An 11,383-nucleotide genomic window follows, 5' to 3' on the forward strand; every position below is an offset into this window, starting at 1 on the left:
CATTAAAAAAAAACACTAAACAGCACAAGAGACAAACTCTGTTCATATAAATGGAAATACAGGAATAGATGTATTGATACAATCCGCAAAATGCTAACATAATTTCACAACTACTAAAAGACTATAGAACACACGACACAAAATCCCTTGACATTTGATAATAACACAACTAAATACCAAAAGACTAGAATGCGTGCCACAAAATGCATACAAACACTTAATGATATCACAAAACTCTACCAAAAGACCATAGAATATATGGCACGAAATCCATGCAATCACACACTTTATAATTACACAACTCTCTACCAAAAGATTATAGAATGTACGACACAAAATCCCTACCCAAACTTTATAATTACACAACTCTACCAAAAGATTATAGAATGTACGACACAAAATCCCTACCCATACTTTATAATTACACAACTTTACCAAAAGATTATAGAATGTACGACACAAAATCTCTACACAAACTTTATAATTACACAACTCTACCAAAAGATTATAGAATGTACGACACAAAATCTCTACACAAACTTTATAATTACACAACTCTACCAAAAGATTATAGAATGTACGACACAAAATCCCTACCCATACTTTATAATTACACAACTCTACCAAAAGATTATAGAATGTACGACATAAAATCTCTACACAAACTTTATAATTACACAACTCTACCAAAAGATTATAGAATGCACGACATCAAATCCCCACACATACTTTATAATTGCACAACTCTACCAAAAGATTATAGAATGTACGACATCAAATCCCCACACATACTTTATAATTGCACAACCCAACCAAACGATTATAGAATGTATGAAATGAAATGCTCACACATACTTTATATATAGTAACACAACTCTGCCAAAAGACCATAGAATGCTTGGCACAAAATGTATACACACATGATGATGACACAACTTACTACCAAAAGATCATAGAATATATGAAACAAAGAGCCTACACACTTTTATTATTACACAGCTATCTACCAAAGACCAAATAACATGGATGTTATCAACGACATGTCACTATCACTACACAGCATCCAACAACAAACAATACCAATACAGTTTAGTAAGTAAACTCTGGATATTAAGTTGTTGAACAGTACAAAAGATGAACCAACAACATGAATAAAGGTAATAACAATATAAAATGTATGGCAGACAGCCACGTAACTACAGGTTCGTAGCTAGTGATCACCATTTAAAGAAAGTTGTAGGATTACAAATTTTTGTTAACGCTCAATCCTACCATCTTTTTAACAGCACATCATTTGAAAGAACGAGAAATGAGTTGGAACATGGAAATGACTTGAATCATCAGCTTGACACTTAACACAAAAAGTAAATAACAAAAAGTAAAATCACAAAAATACTGAACTCCGAGGAAAATTCAAAAAGGAAAGTCCCTAATCAAAGGACAAAATTAAATCATATTTGAACTCTCTATGGTCCCTATACTGCAAAGCATATATCCCAGCCACAGGGAATCGTATGGTATAAACATATTAACATATTACTGTACTTCCTCAACCACATGAACAACTCAACACGACAGGGATCTGGGTGGCTGAGTGGTCTTGGTAGTCAAATAACTCACTAGCTAGTTTGAATCCCGCACTTGACAGATGCGCTCTACTCCAATCATAATTGAAAAGAATTGTCAGTTTTCCTACAGAAGATTGGTGTTTCGCTCTGGCATCCTCCACCAATGAAAACTCCTCCATGAAATTGCACAAAAGTGCTGAAAGTGGCATAAAACAAATAAATCAACACAGCAACATATCACTTTGCGTATGAGAGAGCAAACACCTCAATCACATTAAAAAAAAAACACTAAACAGCACAAGAGACAAACTCTGTTCACATAAATGGAAATACAGGAATAGATGTATTGATACAATCCGCAAAATGCTAACATAATTTCACAACTACTAAAAGACTATAGAACACATCACACAAAATCCCTTGACACTTGATAATAACACAACTAAATACCAAAAGACAAAATTAAATGCTCAAACACATCAAACATATGGATAACAACTGTCATATTACTGACTTAGTAAAGCTCAAACACATCAAACGAATGGATAAAAACTGTCATATTCAAATTAACAGACGCGAAGTTGGACCCGTTAAGATTTTGTAGTAACTGAAATACGTATGGTTTGTTATATCCATTGTAATATCCGTAGGATGTTATTTCATCAGCAGATTGATGATTGATTATTGTGTGCTTAACGCTTGTAATATGAATAAAAGGAGATGTGAATTAACTCATCATAGATACCAGGATTGAAATTGACGTATACCTCTTCTAGAGAGCAACCTAAGTCTTTTACAATACTTAAGAATAATCTTTGCAATATGTCAACTCTCTTATATCACCCCCAGTTTATAAAAGTTGTGAAATTATTAAACAACAATCAACGATATACCACCAACAGTCGAATACATGCGTTTGAAACTAGGTTTAATCCACCATTTAAAGAACATAAGAAAATGCCTGTACCAAGTAAGGAATATGACAGTTGTTATCGATTCGTCTTTTGATTTTGCCATTTGATAATCGACTTTTCGGTTTGAATTTTCCCCGGAGTTCGGTTTTAGAATGATAAATTATTGTCACATTAAAGGAACTATGGAACTCAACGATATGTTTTTTCTTTAAGGTTTTACAGTTTAACAGCAAAAGGTTAAAACTATTATTTATTGAGAAATATACTAAAAACATGGATACAATTGAAATGGATTATATTCTTACAATCGACATGAATAGTCCCTCTCTCACGCACATGCATTTTGCATATCCCTCAATTAAATACATGTAGTCGTGAAGGAATACAAAAATATACATTATGATAATACATGTATAGGTATGAGAATAACAAATTGTGTATGCATATGTAAAACAAACATATTAATAATTTTAAGCTAGTTTTTGAGAAGTGTAACTTTACAGCTGTGTTGAAAAATCATCTACTTGGTTATCACACGCCGGATTATCGTAGGCAGTAACAACCACTTGCGGTGGAGTTTTCCTCTCGGGATGCACGATGTAGGCTTGTCCTGGTTTGTCTTCGTTCCGTTTTTCATATCGGAATTTCTCGAGAGCCAATAGTCCTACCAATGGCACAGCAAACACTAACGAAGCAATGACGGCAACTGTGATGTTTTCTTCATATTTTTCATTTAAGTTAGCGAATTGTGGACCATCTAGATTAACTCCACGTAACAGATAGGCACGTGCCATTCCATCGGAAGACTTGGACAATATACATGTATATATCCCCATGTTGGCGAACATGATATTGTCTATGAGAAGTATTTCTCCCTGAACTCCTTTGACCTTATAGTCAGAATCATTATATGCATCGGTCACAACCTTTCCATCCGGGGTTTTCCATGAAATTTTGTCGTCTGCTTGGATCATTACGCGGGAGTCATTACAGGAAAGCTCAAGTGACGATCCAAATAGGGCATTAGACATCCATGTATATTCCTCAGAGGTAACCATGGAAATTAATCCAACTAACAGCAATAATTTTGTAACCATTTTAACCTAAAAGAGAGTCAAACATAAAACTAATGATATATTTTATCAAGTATCAATTCTTGCTATATTTGAAAATATAAATTGTTGGTTGTTGGAAAAAAAACCCACATAAATGTTTGTGACTCATAGTTAGTATGTATGTCCTTAAAGGCATGTACGTACATATATAAGTGAAACAAGCGAAATTATATATACATTCACACACAAACCGAAGTGAAACTATGTGCCTTGAAAGGGGTATATGCATTCCTGTTGCGTATGGATGTATTACCCGTCATACGACTCTCACTCATACCCGGTACCCTCGAGAAAATGTTTAAAAAAAAAAACCAGGAACATGACAGGTCTGGTATAACATACGTTGGACCATTGCAATCTAAGAAAAAAGTAGAATCACAAAAATACTGAACTCGGGGGAAAATTCAAAGCGGAAAGTCTCTATACAAAGGGCAACATCAAAAGCTAAAGCACATCAAACAAAAGAAATAGTTTAAAAGTCACCAGAAACATTTTTGCAAGTAATTTCTGTAACATTTTATCCTTCTCTTGCTGGATGAGCTGGTTTTTTTTGCGTTGTTAGGAGTGCATCTACGATTGTCAAAATATTAAGATCACAGTGATATTACATATCCAACTATTTAGGTTTCAATATTTCATGTTACTTAACCCAAATCAAATGGACAACCATTTAGTCTTAGAAGTAAAGCGAGACCATCAACACAGTTACGAGAATGCGGGATGAAATAATTTAAGGAGTTAATTCAATAAAATACCAAGCTGTCTACATCATATGAAAAGCTAATATAGAGATTTGATAGTGATTCTCTTATTTATAATTAAGTGTAAACAAACAAACAACTTCAAGAAATTATATTTAATCGTCCAAAACTGAACTGTAAGAGGACAGAAAGAAAAGCAAAGCTTTTTTTTAAACACTACATAGAAAAATGAATAACAAATAACGCAAAATAAGCTTGCTCGATTTTAAGTGTTTTTGAGAATGGTTGGTGAATGAGACGTGCCTGAAAAAGTAAAATCACAAAAATACTGAACTCCGAGGAAAAAGCAAATCGGAAAGTCCAAAATCAAATGGCAAAATCAAAAGCTCAAAGACATCAAACGAATGGATAACAACTGTCATATTCCTGACTTGGTACAGACATTTTCTTATACAGAAAATGTTGGATTGAACCTGGTTTATAGCTAGCTAAACCTCTCACTTGTATGACAGTCGCATCAAATTACATTATATTGACAACGATGTGTGAACAAACCAAACAAACATAATAGGTAAAAATATCAAAAAGGGGTACCAGACATAAAAGGAAAATGTCAACATTGTGTTATAATCTTAATCACTATATCCACTATCACCATCCGTCATATATAGGATATCCGACGAAATTTCCCATTCGGTTACAAGTCGTAAAGAACGAGAATTGAAATCACATACATATGTAACAATGTCACTTGACAAAAGCAGATATTCATCATTGTCTAACGTGTTTACAATGGCTATTGAGTTATTCTTGCTCATCATATAGCGTATATTGTGCTTCGTTGGGACTCGCCATGTAAATATTATAAAGGCATTGCACATAATCATTGACACATGTATGATACACTTTGTCCTATAGGCATTGCATGTAATCATTGACACATGTATGATGCACTTTGTCATATAGGCATTGACGTAATCATCGACACATGTATGATACACTTTGTCCTATAGGCATTGCACTTAACCATTGACACATGTATGATACACTTTGTCCTATAGGCATTGCACATAACCATTGACACATGTATGAAACACTTTGTCCTAAAGGCATTGCACTTAACCATTGACACATGTATGATACACTTTGTCCTAAAGGCATTGCACTTAACCATTGACACATGTATGATACACTTTGTCCTAAAGGCATTGCACTTAACCATTAACACATGTATGATACACTTTGTCCTATAGGCATTGCACTTAACCATTGACAAACGATGATACACTTTGTCCTATAGGTTTTGTCCTTTAGGCATTGCACTTAATCATTGACACATGTATGATACACTTTGTCCTATAGGCATAGTACTTAACCATTGACACATGTATGAAACACTTTGTCCTATAGGCATTGCACTTAACCATTAACACATGTATGATACACTTTGTCCTATAGGCATAGTACTTAACCATTGACACATGTATGAAACACTTTGTCCTATAGGCATTGCACTTAACCATTAACACATGTATGATACACTTTGTCCTATAGGCATTGCACTTAACCATTGACACATGTATGATACACTTTGTCCTATAGGCATTGCACTTAATCATTGACACATGTATGATACACTTTGTCCTATAGGCATTGCACATAATCATTGACACATGTATGATACACTCTGTCCTATAGGCATTGCACTTAACCATTGACACATGTATGATACACTTTGTCCTATAGGCTTTGTCCTTTAGGCATTGCACTTAATCATTGACACATGTATGATACACTTCGTCCTATAGGTATTGCACTTAATCATTTACACATGTATGATACACTTTGTTCTATAGGCATTGTACTTAAACATTGACACATGTATGATACACTTGGCCTATAGGCATTGCACTTACCATTGACACATGTATGATACACTTTGTCCTATAGGCATTGCACTTAACCATTGAAACATGTATGATACACTTTGTCCTAGAGGCATTGCACTTAATCATTGACACATGTATGATACACTTTGTCCTATAAGCATTGCACATAACCATTGACACATGTATGATACACTTTGTCCTATAGGCATTGAACATAATCATTGACACATGTATGATACACTTTGTCCTATAGGCATTGAACATAATCATTGACACATGTATGATACACTTTGTCCTATAGGCATTGCACTTAAACATTGACACATTTATGATACACTTCGTCCTATAGGCATTGCACATAACCATTGACACATGTATGATACAGTTTGTCCTATAGGCATTGAACATAATCATTGACGCATGTATGATACACTTTGTCCTATAGGCATTGCACTTAACCATTGACACATGTATGATACACTTTGTCCTATAGGTATTGCACATAACCATTGACACATGTATGATACACTTTGTCCTATAGGCATTGCACTTAACCATTGACACATGTATGATACACTTTGTCCTATAGGCATTGCACATAAACATTGACACATGTATGATACACTTTGTCTTATAGGCATTGCACATAATCATTGACACATGCATGATACACTTTGTCCTATAGGCATTGCACATAATCATTGACAGTAGTATTTCGATTTTTGAATCGCATAAATCAAATTGGATGAGACAAATCAAGTTACCAAATATAAACTGAGAATATTACAAAATCTTTTAGAAAAGGGATATTCACACAAATTTGACTATATACTTAAAATATTTCATTGTCAAAACTAGGCATAACAAGGTATAGATCATACCTTTTTGGGAAATTTAGTACTCCATTCGTAAACACAAATACAGAAAACTGTACAGATGATAATAGTATATAAGGTATTCATGTACGTGAGAAGTAAATTCACAAAAATACTGAACTCCGAGGAAAATTCAATCGGAAAGTCCCTAATCACATGGCAAAATCAAATGACAAAACACATCAAACGAATGGACAACAACTGTCATATTCCTGACTTGGTACAGGCATTTTCAAATGTAGAAAATGGTGGATTGAACCTGGTTTTATAGCGCTAAACCTCTCACTTGTACGACAGTCTTATCAAATTCCGTTATATTTACAACGATGCGTGAACAAAACAGACATTATAAATAAAATAGTCAAAATATGGGTACAGCAGTCATCACTGTGTTACAATATCAAAACAAACAATTATTTACAAAAAAAGCACAAAAGCATCTATCAAATTAAAAACCACATTCATTGCTTCGCGTGTCTGACGTCAGAAAATGTAAACGTCACATAAGAAAAAAGTTTGTCATTCAATGTTTATTCAAAACAATTTTATAATTTCACATGGGGAATGTTGGTATACAGGGTTAAAAAATCAAAAGTTATGTTAAAATTAATTTCAGAAATAGAGTATTGAAGCATAAGTAGTTCACGCCCAGTCTTGTAAGATAAGAGGAACATAATCCATGTAAAGATACTATAAAGATCGTCATCAATGCAATGCTTTACAGATAAACTGCTATGTTTTATATAAAACTTATTTATCTATTTCATAGTAAAACTTATAAGACCTACCTTAAGATGTTTACTTTCAGAAATAAATGTACAACACAAAGTATCCTTAACTTTGATGGTAGGAGTGTTGAGTCAAAACAAAATTATACAGGTGTGAATCACAAAGGAGCATTGAAACTTAACGGTCGCGGTTAGTAGGGCGATCATCATTGTATTAAAGGATTGAAGGTAAAGATACAAAATTAAAGTTGTATCAATTGACAATCAAATTTAAAATTAGAAATTAACTCTGTAAACAGGTTTTCTTAGCCTAAGGGTATATTCTTATTTATATATATCAACTGGCAATCAAAATTGTGCATATGTATTTTGATTTACAGGTAAAACGATTGACTGGTGAAAAAAGAGATTTATTATTTACTTCAGGTAAAATATGTAGAATAAACGTTATATATGAAATGTTTACCTTGACGAAATGTAATGCTCCAATGATCACCTAAATGTCTATTACTGTTGAAATATGATACGAAATATAGATTTTTACAATCAACTAGTAAATGTAAATATATGGTAAACAAATTAAATCCTTTTTTACGTCGCAGTTTTTAGTAAGAAAAACAAATAGTGCAAGTCCTTTCGAAAAACATTATACCCTGCAATTTTTATAAAAATCTATTGAATGAAACTGTTGTTATAGTAAAAATTGTAGAAATTGAACTTATCATAACTGCAAAATTACTCTTCAATGATTTTAATGAAAAAGATTTTCCATTTAGTTGAATAGAATAGCACATAACAAAATACTTTATTAAAACATTACAGATGCCGTTCCTGGCATGTATACGATGTATACGAATAGACCATCGTTGTATGAATAACACAAATTAACATTTCAAAACAATCTGTCTCAAGTTATATATTGTTTTCTCTCTCTCTCCTTAAAATGAACTATGAACACATAAAATGAGTATCTTTATTCACAGTGTTCAAGTTATGACGTAATCATTTCTAATTATTTAAAAGGTAAATAGATAAAGTCTCCAAATATGTACCAATAATCTCATTTGCACAATTTTACCACCGATCATATCAATCTATCTATATTTGGCAAATACATGAATTTGATAAGCGTTCTTCTATAGTAGTCAGCACTTCTGTGTGGACAAGAATTATCATTGTTATTTTATAATTATGAATTAACTGTTTACAAAACTTTAAATTTTTGAAATACTTATATAGGATTTTCTACCTCAGGAATAGATTACCTAAGCTCTATTTGGCAAAACTTTTAGGAATTTTTGGTCCTCAATGCTCTTCATCTTCGTACTTTATTTGGCCTTTTAAACTTTTTTATTCGAGCGTTGCTGAGGAGTCTTTTGTAGACGAAACGCGCATCTGGCGCAAATACCAAATTTCAATCCTGGTATCTATGACGAGTTTTGTTAACAACCACTGGGTCGATGCCACTGTTGGTTGAATAATCCCGAGGGTATCACCAGCCCAGTAGTCAGTATTTCTTTGTTGACATGAACTATGATTGGTATGGTCATAATTATGTATTAACTGTTTACAAAACTTTTAATTTTTGAAATAGTAAGGCTTTTCTACCTCAGGAATAGATTACCTTAGCTGTATTAGGCAATTTTTTTAGAAATTTTTGGTCCTCGAATTGAATGCTCTTCAGGTTCGTACTTTATTTTGGCCTTTTTAACTTTTTTTAATTTGAGTGTCACTGGTGGGTCTTTTGTAGACGAAATGCGCGTCTGGCGCAAATACAAAATTTTCAATCCTGGTATCTATGATGAGTTTACTTCTATACAGTTCATTAATAATTTTCTGATTTTTTCACATTTTGAGGCAAATCATTTTACATATATTGTATTTTCTGTCATTTATCTGTCGTTATTTAACGCTTTATATCTTTAAGGAACGAGAGCTCGTTTTAAAGACGATTAAACATTTTCTTCCTTCGATTTTTTTTCATAGTTAAAATAAAGGCAAAAGTAGTATACCGGTGATCAAAAGTAATAAATCGATTGGGAAAAATAAATCCGAGGGAAACACATCAACTTCTTAGTATAAGAGGAAAACAAAGGAACAACAGCAACACCGAAGTGCAACAAAAACAAACGCCAACACACATAGAAACGAAATATTTGATAACAATTGCCATATTCCTGACTTGGTAAAGGACATTTAAACAAAATGGTAGGTTGAAAGTCTTTATCTAACAAATAAATATTCATGAATAAAGCCAATTTTCCAACCTGCATCTTTCTTTTCCAAACATTACTCCCACTTTGACGTAAATCTGTAAGAATTGTTTTAGTTATTATTATTTAATCATATGTTTTGTTTCTAATCATGTTTAATTGTTCAAACTAGGTCTAGATATTCGACTAATTTCTAATGTTCTTAGTACCATTTTCATACACTATAGAAGGCTTTAAAAATATTATGTTAATATATAGTTTTCCAATGGTGTCAATCAGATGTGGATTTTGAACATTATCTGCACCGAAATCGCCATTCACAATTATCATGTATCCTTTTTTTGTATGATATCAGATCTTATGACTTTCAACATTCTATGATAATTTTCCCCATGTAAAATTGAAAGATTGACTACATCTCTTCTTTAAAAAGTACCCTATCCTACAAAAATCAGAACTGTAGATGTAAATTGTGTAAGGTCATTAAAAATCTTACTTTGTGAAGAGCCACAAATACAGCAAAGATGATATCATAAAAATCCTGAACATTTTTAACGGCAACATATTCGTTGAGCTTGTTGGATTAATATTCCAACAAAAAGTGGGTATTCCAATGTCGAAACAGTATTTCTTTCGTGTTAATGATTATACTTGATACATGTTATATTACGATTATCTCTCTTTGTATGATGTGAATCACTTTATATGTGATGTCTGGTATAAAGATTCTTGGTATCAGATATTGTAGATTTATCTAGAAATGTCCTTAAACAGCTAATAACCGAAAGACTCTAGTACAAGGATGTGAAATCTTCCCCGTCACCGTATGGTCTTTAACCACGCGCAATACTCATAACATATTATAAACTATACATATCCGCGTGAAAAAATAGGGACAGGTGCATAGTTACTATGTAAGATGCTGATTTAAAAAAAGAAACGTTTTTAATTCTCTGTTAGCGATCTTCATTAATTCCATATATTTTCGTTACCAATTTTGACAAAAAATGAAAAGAAAATGAAATGCATTGTACTAGGGACTCCCATTTATGTTTAAATTTAATTTCTTGATCTTGAGAACTGAACGTATATTTGAATTCTGTTCTCTCTATGTTAAACATTTAAACATTTTTGGAGGTTGTTGTGATAGTCTCCCCTTTTTAGTTGTTTCAATTTTTTCAATAATACAGAGATAACTCATTTATAGTTATTGTAAAAAAAATGAATATATATTTTTGCACTATATTAAATATTTCAGTAAGACAGAATACTTGGTTTATTTTTTCCTAATTTCAAGAAAAACAGTAACATTTTCATACTGAATATTCAAATATAAATCTGTATATACACATTCTTGTGCCTTTAAATACAAAATAGCAT

The 11,383-nt window shown here is 32.5% G+C and overlaps 1 long non-coding RNA gene across 1 annotated transcript; it reads right to left on the reverse strand.

The window, feature by feature from the left end:
• Positions 1–2,719: 2,719 nt before the first annotated feature.
• On the reverse strand, positions 2,720–8,156 carry LOC127726207 (uncharacterized). The gene is made up of 2 exons (XR_007993406.1): positions 7,851–8,156; positions 2,720–3,585 (listed from the first exon to the last, which is right to left on the reverse strand). It is a non-coding gene; the product is annotated as an uncharacterized LOC127726207 (long non-coding RNA).
• Positions 8,157–11,383: the final 3,227 nt, after the last annotated feature.

Source organism: Mytilus californianus, unplaced genomic scaffold, assembly GCF_021869535.1.
Source record: "Mytilus californianus isolate M0D057914Y unplaced genomic scaffold, xbMytCali1.0.p SCAF_17, whole genome shotgun sequence".
In the NCBI taxonomy this organism is placed as follows: Eukaryota; Metazoa; Mollusca; class Bivalvia; order Mytilida; family Mytilidae; genus Mytilus; species Mytilus californianus.